Genomic DNA, 12,876 nt, shown 5'->3' with positions numbered 1-12,876 from the left:
TCGATAATGCGCTGCTCTCTATAAATGAAATAAAAAGCATCGCGTCCCGAACACCCTTCTGATAACGCTAATGTGGCACTGAGACGCCGTTTACGCTCAGAATAGCATAAAGAAAGCAGCAAAACGGATCTATGAGTCAGCATGGCTAGGGTAAACGCCAGGGCAAGGAAAGCATCGAAGATGGGCACACGACTAGTTAGAAACAGTGCTGCAGTGTGTGTGTTATGCATTCGCCGAACAAATCAACACCGCACTAAACGTATGTTTGCCTCCCCCTATCATCAACCTTCACACCCTCGCGACCGGTACGAGTATGAGTAGAATGCTGCGCCGAGGAGAGCTTGTACGATGAGAAATTTGTTATGATTTATACCAGCGGGAAGAGCTATTAATCTCGTAATGTTTTTAATCAAACGAACGTCATTAGAAAGTGGCATCATTTAAAGTCATCCTCACGTCTTAAAGTGTTTGCACAGCTGGAAGTGCGGACGTTTGTGAGCATATACGCGTGGGAGTAACACGACCACCGAGAGATCACTTGGTCGACAGTTTTATTGGCGTTGTTGAAGATGAGTAAATTTCTAATTAATATTCGAGTCTGGCTAATTTGTTTCTACAGTTGATGCGCGCAGTGGCGAATGCGAGCAGCTTCGGCGGGAGCGAATGGATGCAATTTATCAATCGCGCATATGTGCGACTCGAGTACGGATCGATTTGAATTTTAATTGTGGATTATGCAAAGTAGCTCTTGAGACATTCCCATACACATGCGTTGAATCTTAGAAACGACTTAGCGACGAGAACCCACTAAGCCTGTTCTGATCTTCTGTAGATATCATAATATTATACCATGTCATCAACCGTGATTATCTGAGAATGTTCGAGATAATTTGTAATATTATAATTTAATTATTTTTACGTTCAAATCGTTGAATGACGCAATTTGTCGAACTACACTTACGGTTATTGGATTTTCAACATACAAATGCTGAATATATTGGAATAGAAATGAAAGTCTCTACTACTTCAGTGTATATTCAGTATATTCAGTATATTCAGCGAAATTCCTTCACTGCTTAGATTTGCACGGTTCCAATCGAAATCTAGTTTTCTTTAAATATTGTCCAAATGGTGGCAGCTGCTCACAATCACAATTTCCATTATCAGATGACCATTTGACAGATTTTTATAAGGGCATATCCAGAATCATTACAGCACTGCAGTAGCAGTTAAACAGTAGTTTTAAAAAATATATTTCTTTTCATATACCGCATGAAAAAAATCGTATTAAAAAACCGCACAAGAACAGAAAATCGTACAAAAAAGGTTTTCCTGTATTTAGGAAAAATAAAGATTTGAATATACCGTTGAAAAATCATACTCAAAAATTGAATTGAATTTATTTTTTTTTATAATTCAAAACCTCTTCGATATTTTCAAAATATTTTTATTAGAAAAACGCAACAAAGTTTGTTGAACAAAGTTTTACGTATGCCGTAAAACTTTGTTAAATAAGCTTACCAAAATGAATTTATTCAATTTTACATTGCGAAATGCTTGCCATTTTAGAAAAGCAATTAAAAGTTCTCCATTATTTTCTCGATTGCTAGCTTTAGTGATCAATATCTCGCGTAATACCGATCATACAATTTCAAGTATAGGCTCGTTGTAAAGGTGACATGGAGTTTATTGCGGATACAGAAACCAGTTTCGAAGCAGTCCTTTGTTATGATCAGCTCAAACTAAAAATATATATAAAAACACTAAATTAAGATCACTACTGTCAACAAATGTACCGTTTGAAGCTAGCGATTGACCAGAAATGTTCAAAATTAGCAAACAGAGGAGGTGTTGTGTTCCGTCAGGACAATGCAAGTCCACACAATTCCGAGGGCTTGATTGGGATGTTTTAATGTACCCACCATATAGTCCGGACCTGGTACCAAGCGATTGCCACCTTTACCTCGCATTGAAAAATTTCCAGAGTGACAAAAAATTGGGATCAAGAGAAGATTGTAAAAATCTATTGTTAGAGTTTATCGTCAATAAGGACCAAAACCTCTATGATAGAGACACTATGAAGCTACCTTTAGAATGGCCACAAATTTTACAACAAAACGATGCATATTGGACAATCCGAGGCATATCAAAAATAGTTTTGAAATTCACCCAAAAATAATGGATTACTTTTTCCCCAACCTAATATTTTAAAGTCAAAATGTTTTCAGTCTTTCTCAATATTCCTATGCGACAGGACTTAAGCAATGTGATTAGAATGAATTTTTTTCGCAAATGTTATATTTTTTCAAAGAAGACTAGCTCATTGGCTTCGATTCATATGTCGATTATCAGAATCGATCCAGTAATTCAAATGTTATACATGTTGGAAGAAAGTCATTTTTGAAAAAAGGCGAAAAATTATTTTTCCGACTATTGGTTAACTTTGAAAAATCATAACGCAAAAACGAAAATGACTCTGGTTTTTGGAAATGTTATGTAAAAAATCCCCAGCCTTCAAGAAAAAGTATAAAAAAAATATAGCGCCTTTGGTCCCGAAGCCATGTATCTCCGCCCAGAGAGGTATCTGAACGGAGTTCCGAAGAGTTGAGTAGTAGTAGACTGGCTACCCGATAAAGATGTAGAGATGAGAACGAATACAGCCAAAGCTGGTTGGTCTATACTGTTCGTAGGTTTATTTGCCACTGACTCTGTTCTTCTTCTTCTTCTTTTTGGCTTTAAGAGGGTTTAAACTTTCCAGTTCATTCGCTTCTAGTGACTCTGTTCTGAACATTTCGTGCCCTCAGTCATTCTTTGTTTGGATTGCGTCTGAAATATTCGCTATAACAAAATTACTCATTGTATAGCGAATCCGTTTCCATCCGTTCCTATCTATTGACAATTTTGTGTTGTCGTTCACCGCTAGTGGTAAATAATCTGTGTTGTCCAATTATGTGCCATCAATAATTATCCTTTCAGGTGATTGTTCTGGGCATCCGTGGACGACGATAAAAGGTAAGTGACAATAAATAAACTACTATATAACTGCGCTAATTATTCTCGTTTTCCAGGTGTCAGGATGAGTGTTTCTAGTGTGTTTAGTGTTAAGTATTTTATAGTTTTTATGTGTTGAATAAAGTTTTTATGAATTAAAGAAATTGTGTGTTGTTTTTCATTTATCTGCCTGTCTGGGCCGTAACACCATGTAAACTATAAAAAAAAACAAATACAATCAATAATTACGGAAATTTAGAGGCGAATGAACTGAAAAGTTTAAAGCCTCTTTAATCCAACATCATCATCATCATAATTACGAAAACTAAATCCAAATTTTCAGCAAATGTAATATATGGCTGATTTGCTGAAAAAAAGTTTTTATAACAACAACTTTTTCATTTTTTCTTTGTAAATATTGCAAGAAATAACACAAGATTGGCTCGGTATTCGAATTAGCCTTTAGAGAAGGTATGATTTTATTCGCGATAAAATGTACTCTTGGATATGATCTTTATTTAAGTGAGGCTGAGATGGCTACTGTATACGCGTTATATAGTACGCACAGAATCCGAACACTAACCCGAACTAACAGGAAAACCTATTCCTACTCTTCCGCTAGCTTAATCTGCTGAGTGAGTGATAAGAGTAGCGTTTGATAGTGTGCTCAATATAAAACTGTTATACTCAGTTATAAGGTGATTCAGTTAATTCCTAACAGATATAGTATATTCGAGAAAGTTTTAGATCTTATTAAAATAGGAATTTTTACAGATAACACTATTCGACGAAAGTTATTCAGATCTTGTAATTTTTGCGTTAGATTTTTTTCGTAAAAAATGAAAAAAAAATCACTTTGACCCTTTTTAAAAAGTAGTCTCATTTTTGTTGGAAATTCCAAGTATGAAATGTTGCTTACACTTACGCTTTCCATTCAAGAGCATTTGCACAATATCAGTGTCGGTTCCCGCTCCCAATGATATTTATTGTATAAAAAATTCGACTAAGAAGTAGTTACATAATGCAAAAAACCGAAATAATTCCCTATTATTTAACTGTCAGTCCCAGTGACCCATTCCAGCGTGACGTGACAACGTTTTGACTCACTAAAAACAGTTTTTTTTCTCGTTTTCATGTATAAATCACACGGTTTCCAAATAGTAAACGATATCAAAGTAAAATTGAGACAATTTCCTACAAGAATCTTCAGTCGGAGAATATTTCGCAGTTCAATTCGCTTGTTGCCAGCCCAATACTTTTGTGACGTGACAACACCTGTCTTTTTGCGGTTTCCGACTTTTGAACGTTAATGTTGTATTTTCAGTTCCGTAAACTTTGTTCTATGATTTGTCAACAAAAGATAAACCGTGATTCCTGTATATCCAGCTTTTTAAAAAAAAACTTGCAAGAACATTGAAAAAATCGGCATTCATTTTATGACGTGACAACGCGTTCTGTGCGAAAAAACAGTCTCCACGAAGCGTTGTAACGTCACACAATCAATAAGTTGTATTAAATAAGAATTTTACCTTTTTTTTTGCAAGCAATATACTATTACTTATGTTTTTTATTACTCTAAATACTTCTCACTTTCCTCTGAGATCTCCCCTTCCTCTTCCAAAGGTCCATCATATAGGGGAATGGGGTCTTAAAACGACCGGTGATCCTGAACCTACCCCTCTTTATATCTCAGGAACGGTACTTCAGTATTTTCGGTACTTTTCAATTTCCAGTAGTGTCAAATGAAAGGTGTCAGACCCAGACAATTTGATAACATGGTGACTTTCCTCTGGCTCTCTGTATTCTAGCGTTTAAGCGCCATTTTACGTTTTAATTGCTTCGAAAACAGAGAAGAAATATTTTTGACCTGTATGCAAAATGAGTTCAATGTTCTTTTAGATTGTGAAACATTGTAAAACAAGGCAATTGTAATTGCTTATGGTATGTTCATCAAAATAAACTATATAAATTGAATCTACCTGTTACCTGTAATACACGGTATGCCGTTATTTGGGAAAATTCGGGGAGGTCCTAAACCGACCTCCAAGTTTCACATCGTGATTGTTTAACACGTTCACTCTGGCGCTTGCCATCAGTGGCTAGCACAATTCTGTTTCATCGTATGGCGTTCACTACAGGTGGAACGCATTTGATCTTGCCATCAGAAATTTTCGATAAACTGTTTGTATGGATCTGTGTGCATGTGCGCGTACCTGTGCAGAGGCGTTTGTTCACGTGACTTTGTCTTTGGCTCGAATACTATCTGCTCACTATCAAGTTTATTCTCTTTTTTAATTCTTCTTCGCGTACCCATGCCAATGCTACCATTCACGGTCGTATTGTGGAATCTCATGCCATTTCCGGTCTTTTAGATCCGTTTTTAACGAACCGGAAGACACCATCCTCGATTTAAAAAAAAACATCGATAACGATGGAATACTTCCGCTTTTGGGACACCTGCAACCAACAACCAAATCGTTTGTGGTTTCCATATTTTTTTGTCATTTAATACTATTACCAGCAAACCGGAAGTCGAAACAAGAATCAATTCTATATTATGGGATCTACGTTTATCTATTGGTGACAAAACATAGAAGAAAGTTCTTTTTTGTCTTTTGAAACGGTTTCAGTTCCGTTTCAAACGTTAAAACGAAACAGTAAAAAGTCAGGTTTTGTTTCGTCACAAAAGTATTTGACAGACAATATAAAATATTCTCCAACTGATGATTCTTGAAGTAAATGTTCTCAATTTCACTAAAATATCGTTTAATTTATTGTGTTTTATACATAAAAACGTCGAAAAAAATGCTTTTATTGAGTCAAAATTTTACCACGTCACGCTGGAATGGATCGAATACTTTGCGTGACGTGACAACGACTTCTTGAGACAGTTGATACTCCTCTATTTGTGGACCGATCTTAACCAAATCTTGTGGGTTGTTGACTCATATTGTTTGCTCAGAGAAACCCAAGTATGAGAAGGTTTGAACTTAGGTTCAGCTGAAAAATGCTCTATTTTTGTGACGTGACAACGCTTCAAAATACCTGTTTTTCAAACGCTTGTTTCTCATAAATTACAAAATGAAACCTAGATCTACCCACGGCTCTTCGAACAAGTATTTAATTGTCCATTCAATGGTATATAGACATTGAATTTTGCTTAAGCAAGTGCAGAGATATCTCAAGAAACATAAAAATAGTGAAAACCTATGCCTATTATGTAGTTTTTTAAACTCGCCTCTCTCGAAGGCTGGCGTATAAAAATCAAATTCGTTTCAAGAAATTTATGATATAACTAGTGCTTATTCAAATTACATTTTAATTTTTTCCCTGAAACTAAATTTCAAATTTGGTTGATTGGTGCATAACATCATGGAATGGGTCAAAAGTTTTTCTAACGTTTCTAGCGAAGTCAAAAAACAAGGCAAAATAGATCCTCTCTTTATTTGTCTCTTTTCTCCTAAATCTTCACAAAAACTATACGGTGCTCTAAAAACAACTAAAACTATCCTACTCGCTACCTGCCACGAATAAAGAAATTTCCATTAATATGGAAAATTCCAGCATATCTATTGAAAATTAGTAGTTGTATTTCCCCTATCTCTAGTAGGAATCTTCACTATTAGAATTGTTATTGAAAAAGGCACAGGAGGGTTGTGTCCGAGAAACGACCGCATAGTTGACGTAGGATTCCGTTAGGCTATCTGTTGTTTTTGGATATTACATTTGAAAAATTGCATCGTTAAACTCCGTTTGGTTTGGTTGTTGGATATTGTTTGTTCACTCTACCAGTGTTTACCGAGTGATGAAGACAGAAGGATGGTAAACAGTCGTTGGATGGTGCGTATCAGATAAAAAGTACTGAAGTGGAACGAGATGTGATGAAAACCGCCCTCTGTGATCCTAGACGAGATGCCTCCTGTGTTATGTATGGATGAAATAAAGAAAAAAAAACTCACCAATGTAATATAAGATAATTACCAATACCGAACACAAATACCAATTTTTCTCATCAGTAAAAACATGTTACTTTAATATAGAGAAAACATATTTGAAATGGAAAAGGTAGTTTTCTTTTAAAATTTTTGCTTTCTGAGTGTTTATTCAACCCAATGCGATTTTTAATTGGACTAACAACAACTAATATTATATGTAGAGCATATGGGAAATAACTTTTTCTAATATTTCTTCACTCTTCCAATTTTTATAAATTGTTATGTTCATAAAAATTAAACTAAACGACCCGTTCTCGAGTGGGAGCACACCTTGGTTTTTATTTGCGAGAATTGAAATAAATCGTTTCATATATCAAGTCATTTTTAACACAACTGCTACCAATACAATTTTACACTTACACTTGTGCTAAATTTTTCACAATAAACGATCGATCATTGATATGAATTAAACTTCCAAATTTAAATTTTATTTGCTAGAATTAATCGTATCACTCACCTTACTTGCAATATAAAAATTCCCCCGATTTGCATATATTTGCAATGCCGATTTCCCCCGGGCAGCTTGGTTTTGATGTGCATGTGTCGTCAATTTCGACCAATCAGGAGTGTGTATTTCCATTAGGATAGGGGTTGAGATTTTTCAATTGTTCGATAGTTAGTTTCATGACACATATCATTTTCTTTAATACAAAAAATTGTTATGGAGTACCGAAATCGATTGACGCAAAAATTTCTTCAATGGATCATGAAATGACTGAGCAATAAGCGTTTGAAATTGTACAATTTTCACAATTTTCATGTGCTCGATTTTCGATTTTCAATTTGTACCCCAATATATTCCCGAAAAACGTAATCCTACGTCAAAACAAGTCTTTGTTCGTCTACGCAGAAGTCCTGTTCATTTTAGAACGCACATTGTAAAAAAATATTACAATCGAAGACAAAATAACAGCCTTTTAGTTATTGCATAACTATCACATCATTACCTTGTCACCGTGCTCATCATCCAAAGCTTAATTGACGTCGCTTTACTCTTCTGGAAAGATCCTAGTGTTGTGCAATGCCACAGCTTACCGCTGTAATGCAACATCCTATTGTGTTCATCTGGCCAGTAATATATCATTCACTTCTATTTTCCTTTCGTATTTATGCAAATACAGCAACACAAAAAGATATCAATTACAATCACTCCGCTTGGACATAACGCAATTCTCGCGCCAATCGCGTTCGTGGCCGGCAAAATTACTAGATCAGTTTAGGACTTGAATATAATTATCTTTCGCGCTTCTTCCCGATCTGCATGTGATGATAGTATGGCGCAGCAGCGTCAGCAACAATGTTCCCGAAGCTGGAGGCTTGGGAATTCTGCTTGCGGAGTTGTAAACCAGTCGGCCAGTCAAACCCCGCCTGAGTTCCAATCAAACGAAAGGCTCAAATTAAACGTGACATGACGAGCGCAGTGGCGCAAGGAAACTTATACCGACACGCGAAACACCGATTTGGACCTTCCGCGATCGAATAGTGAGAATAGGGGATGGGGAAGGTAATCACGCTTTTACGCGAGGAGATAGTTTCGAAGATATGGGCCTGCTGCGGGGATCGATCGAAGCGTGCTTCAAATCTGTTCTGCATATTTCTGCCCCAGCTCTGTAGATGTTGATTTTATTTTTGTCATTAGTTGGCGCTCTTTCGTCCCTCCCACCGAACCGCCATACGAACATAATAATAGTGTTTTAGGTTGTATTTTGAATTTTAATTTATTTTCCCATTTAGCAGAACCACTTTTCGTGTGCTGTACCGCCTTGAGTGGGATGCTGTGGGAAGCGGTGAAAACGGGGAAGCGAAGGCACTCTTTCACCTTGTAATTTAAAAGTAAACATCATATCCCCCATCTGCCAATCTGCGGCCGATCCGGATTCTAGTAGAGTCGTGTCGGCAGCAAAAGGCAGAAGCCGTGCCAAACTGACATAAATATGATTCGCAAACGGTTCGACCGTTGATTGAAGCTCATAGCTCACCACGGAGAAGCGACTCCGAACGATGTGGATCAGCATCGGCGCAGCTAAGCAGCGGGAAAATCGAAACGAAGTAATTTTAATCGAAAAGCTACGAACCCGCTGAGCACTGAGGCAGAGATGATTGTTTTACGGTAGGACCTTCAGTCGCTAAGTTCTAGCAATAAATCAACGCCACCGAGTCACGCGGATGTTCTACAATGGGAGCAGAGCCTGATCGTTGCCTGATGGCAGCTGAAACGGGGCTCGAAATATGAACAAGCAGCTCGTGAAAGCCTCCTGGCGAAAAAAAAACCGGGGATTTATACCACCTCTGACACTCGATGGGGTGATTAATGCAACTCCAGAGGTGAACTGCAAAAGGTGACTACACCCGGACAATGATTGAGCAATCAATGTCAGCTTAGAGACCTATATTTTAAAATCTATCGATGGAATTGGCACTTGTATTGACATTTTGACATTTATAATGGTTTCGGCAACTTTTCGGTCACACGAGAGAAACTTGAAAATTTGGTCGTCATAATTTAATCGAAATCTGTTACCACCCAAGTGGTAGAAAAGAAAAACGTGTAAGTGAAAACAAAAAAAATAATCACAGACTCGAATTGATGATTACCGGACAAGCCCGGGTGCGAGATAAATTCGTTTCCCAAATAATTGAGGTAAATTTGACAGTTGTTTTCATTAATCGAAACAAAACCATTAGTCATAACACATAAGTTGTACCTCTAGACATACCACTATAATCTTTCAATCGAGGGCGCTTCTTCAATCGTGAGACGCTGTCTTAAACAAACGCTTTTCGACTGCTCACAGAGGTATAATTTTCAAACAAAGTGAGAACAATACCACACTAGAACTGATCCGTCATTTTATGAATCACAGCTCTGTGAGGCAACGTGTTGAATATGGATTTCGTGGGGATCCTTCTTCGCCTAACCTCTCACCTCAGACGACGACGTCGATGTTAATGTGATGCGAGAATAACTTATAAAACATTATATTACTAGGTCTAACTGTTCTCGTAGTAGTTCCAGCTCATAGCTAATAAACCGCCAGCAGCAGCTTGTCGCACAGATCCAAGTGTCAAGAGCGGTCGGGTTCTAACCGTTTACTGTTGCCCCGTCTCCAACAGTTTCCCCTGTCATCTCCCCCGTGAGTGAGGAACTAACTGCCTGAGAGGTCTAGAATAAAGAAAATTGTACATGGAAAACGTGGTGCATTAATAATGCGAGGGAGGTTGAGGGAAAAAGTTTCCCACTCGGAAATGTTTTATATATATTTTTTCCATCCTTCCCGAATGCCGTCGCTTTTCCTTTGTATCCGTATATGAACTAGAATAATGGACCGGTGAAACGATTAGAACAATGACGAGCTTAGCCTTGTGCGGTTACCTTTGAAAGCGCGGAATTCGTTGCTGCTGTTTAATACACTATGTCCAACTTCTATAAGACTACCTTGATTCCATTTCGTTGCAACACAAACAGTTAGAATTTCAACAAGATAAATTCATACAAAGTTGAATGCTTGGAATAAAGTATACTTAACGCCAACTTCGTCCAAAAGAGTTGTTTGTTCATTTATTGTGCTTAAATATGATAATTTCAGCTGTCCTGTTTCTATAAGACCATTTCAAAATTCATAAGTATTATCAGTGAACAATTCAAAACGAATGATTGGTAACCTTTCCATTTCTGAAATACTATTTACTAAGTACTGTTGAACGGATTTATCGATATTTTTCCATGTTTCCGAAATTGCGACCTTGAGCTCTTCAATAGTGGTGTACCGTTTTCCTTCAGTGTAGATTCTGCGTATAAGGATCCTCCTAAGATTTTCAACAGAATTCAAGTCTGGAAACTGATACTGGCCGGCTCAGTCAAAAAAAAAAATGTTTTTGGTTCTAATCCATTGCTTAGTTTTCTTGCTGGTATGAATAGTAGCATTGTTTTGCTGGAATGTGTTTTTTTTGTGATGATATCCACGCAAAAACATCAGGAGAGAGGATTCCAGAACATGTATCTAATTTTTGAATGTTGTGAAAGCTATCTTGAGCTTTCAGGTTGCACAGTATCCCGCCCAAATCATGCACGAGCATCCACCAAAATTCCTGGTTGAAAAATACTGTTCTTTTCCGTAAATCACGCCAGAATCCGTTGAACCATCAGGACCATCCAAATTGAACTTTTTTTTCGTTAGTGAAGATAACCTAGCAGAGATAAAAATAAAAAAAATATTATTGAAGAACTTTTCGTTATGGTATATAGCAAAATGTATTCTTTTGGAAACATTCTTTGTCACAACTTATCATGTCCCACTGTCTGTTCATGTGAGCTTTGGCAAAACTCAGACGTCTTCCGATGTGAGATGGTGTAAGATGAGGAGCGTCAACCTTTTAAGTCCTCTTTATGTGATGATTTTTCACCAAAACTTGACGAATTGTCACCCGAGTAACATTTAAATTGGAATACTGCTTTATTTGCATAAGCGATTTTGAGGTATTCGAAGCTGTTTCAGCTATTTCCCGCTTATCCCGGTCAGAGAGCTTCGATTTACGTGGAGCTCTCTCCTTCTTACCGTATCCTCGAGGATTTGCCAAATAATTGAGCATTACTTGATGGGATCGTTCAATCCTAGGAGTAATTTCTCTGATACCAACATTTTCTTGGTGAAATGCATCAATTTGTCTTTCTTCTCTCTCCGTGAGCATTTTTCCCTTCGGCATTTTCCAAATTCATTAATCATAGCAACTAAAACAACGGAAAATGTAACTGGTAATTCTTATAGAAACATGACACTAGAAAAATACAAAAACATTCGTTTACGCTCAGCGCTTGCACACACAAATGAAAATTATAGTAGTCACCAATACATACACACTAGAATATAAGTTGAATCATTGTTTGTTTACAATGACGCAAAGCAGCAAGATCATCACCTGGTCTTATAGAAGTTGGACAGAGTGTATATCTGAACGGGTCATGTCATATCCAAAAGGAATCAATCTTCTCGTCTCTAGCTTTTAGTGGTGATGGGGCTTACCCGTTCCTGATCGAAGGGTTTTCAACCGTCAGTAAGCGACTGCCCAAAAGAATTCTTGTTGTCGTGAAGCACACCGACGTAAATGGATTTTGATGGCTGCTTGTTGGATGGTTGTCGAATAGCTTCAAACAATGTCGTCACAAAATGAGGATTTTCAAATTTTTGATTTTTCTTCTGGTTTCTTCACGTGAAAAAAAATCGAGGGGTTGTATCCGAGACACGACCGCTTAGGACGTAGGACTACACAATATTTTTTTCTTTAAAATTTCCTTTATCCTTTCGAATATTATTTGCGAATACGTCGAAATTTCATGCACGCATTGCACTGAGTATTTAACGAGAGGCATCTTCCGTTCAACAAGCATCAAACACGCGTCTAACAGATGCACACAGTTGCAGCGATAAAAATGAAACATCGCGAGAATGACCGTTTTTGAAAAATCATTTCTCGACTCTCGGTCAAAACCGTCAACAAAGCTAGGAGCTTGTTGCATCAGAATAGAGCTGATGCGCATGAGAGCAAGTACGAATGACAACTAAAAGTATCGAAGGTGTGTTATTCACATGTACAGGAAATGAACAAGTTCACAACGAAAACAATCAACACACACAAAGCCAAATGATAGCTGATAGCCACGGCTTACAGAGACAAGGCTAGTCCTTTAGCGAGTAAACATTTTTTTGATGACGTCATCCGAATTGTCAGTGTAAACAGTCGCCAGTTGTATTTTGTTTTCCGACTTACGCGTAAATGTTCCTGAAATGAAAAATCGAAAATGGTTCAATGCGCTGTGAGCGGGTGTATAAATTATGAAAATGACATTATCGGGCCAAAAAAGAGATTCTTTCGCTTTCCGAAAAACCGAGAA

General features: G+C 37.3%; 1 long non-coding RNA gene across 5 annotated transcripts; it reads right to left on the bottom strand.

Annotated features, from left to right (window-relative positions):
• Positions 1-10,155: 10,155 nt before the first annotated feature.
• On the bottom strand, positions 10,156-12,531 carry LOC129776296 (uncharacterized). Of its 5 annotated transcripts, none has more exons than XR_008743082.1 (4): positions 11,904-12,531; positions 10,650-11,715; positions 10,360-10,584; positions 10,156-10,299 (listed from the first exon to the last, which is right to left on the bottom strand). It is a non-coding gene; the product is annotated as an uncharacterized LOC129776296 (long non-coding RNA). The 5 variants fall into 5 exon arrangements; XR_008743081.1 differs by having other exon boundaries at positions 10,360-11,174; positions 11,543-11,715; XR_008743079.1 differs by having other exon boundaries at positions 10,360-11,762; positions 11,842-12,531.
• Between the last annotated feature and the right edge of the window lie 345 nt (positions 12,532-12,876).

This window comes from Toxorhynchites rutilus, chromosome 3 (genome assembly GCF_029784135.1).
Source record: "Toxorhynchites rutilus septentrionalis strain SRP chromosome 3, ASM2978413v1, whole genome shotgun sequence".
Taxonomy (NCBI): domain Eukaryota; kingdom Metazoa; phylum Arthropoda; class Insecta; order Diptera; family Culicidae; genus Toxorhynchites; species Toxorhynchites rutilus.
The sequence above is the reverse complement of the archived record's forward strand: the minus strand, read 5'-3'. Positions and strand labels throughout refer to the sequence as shown.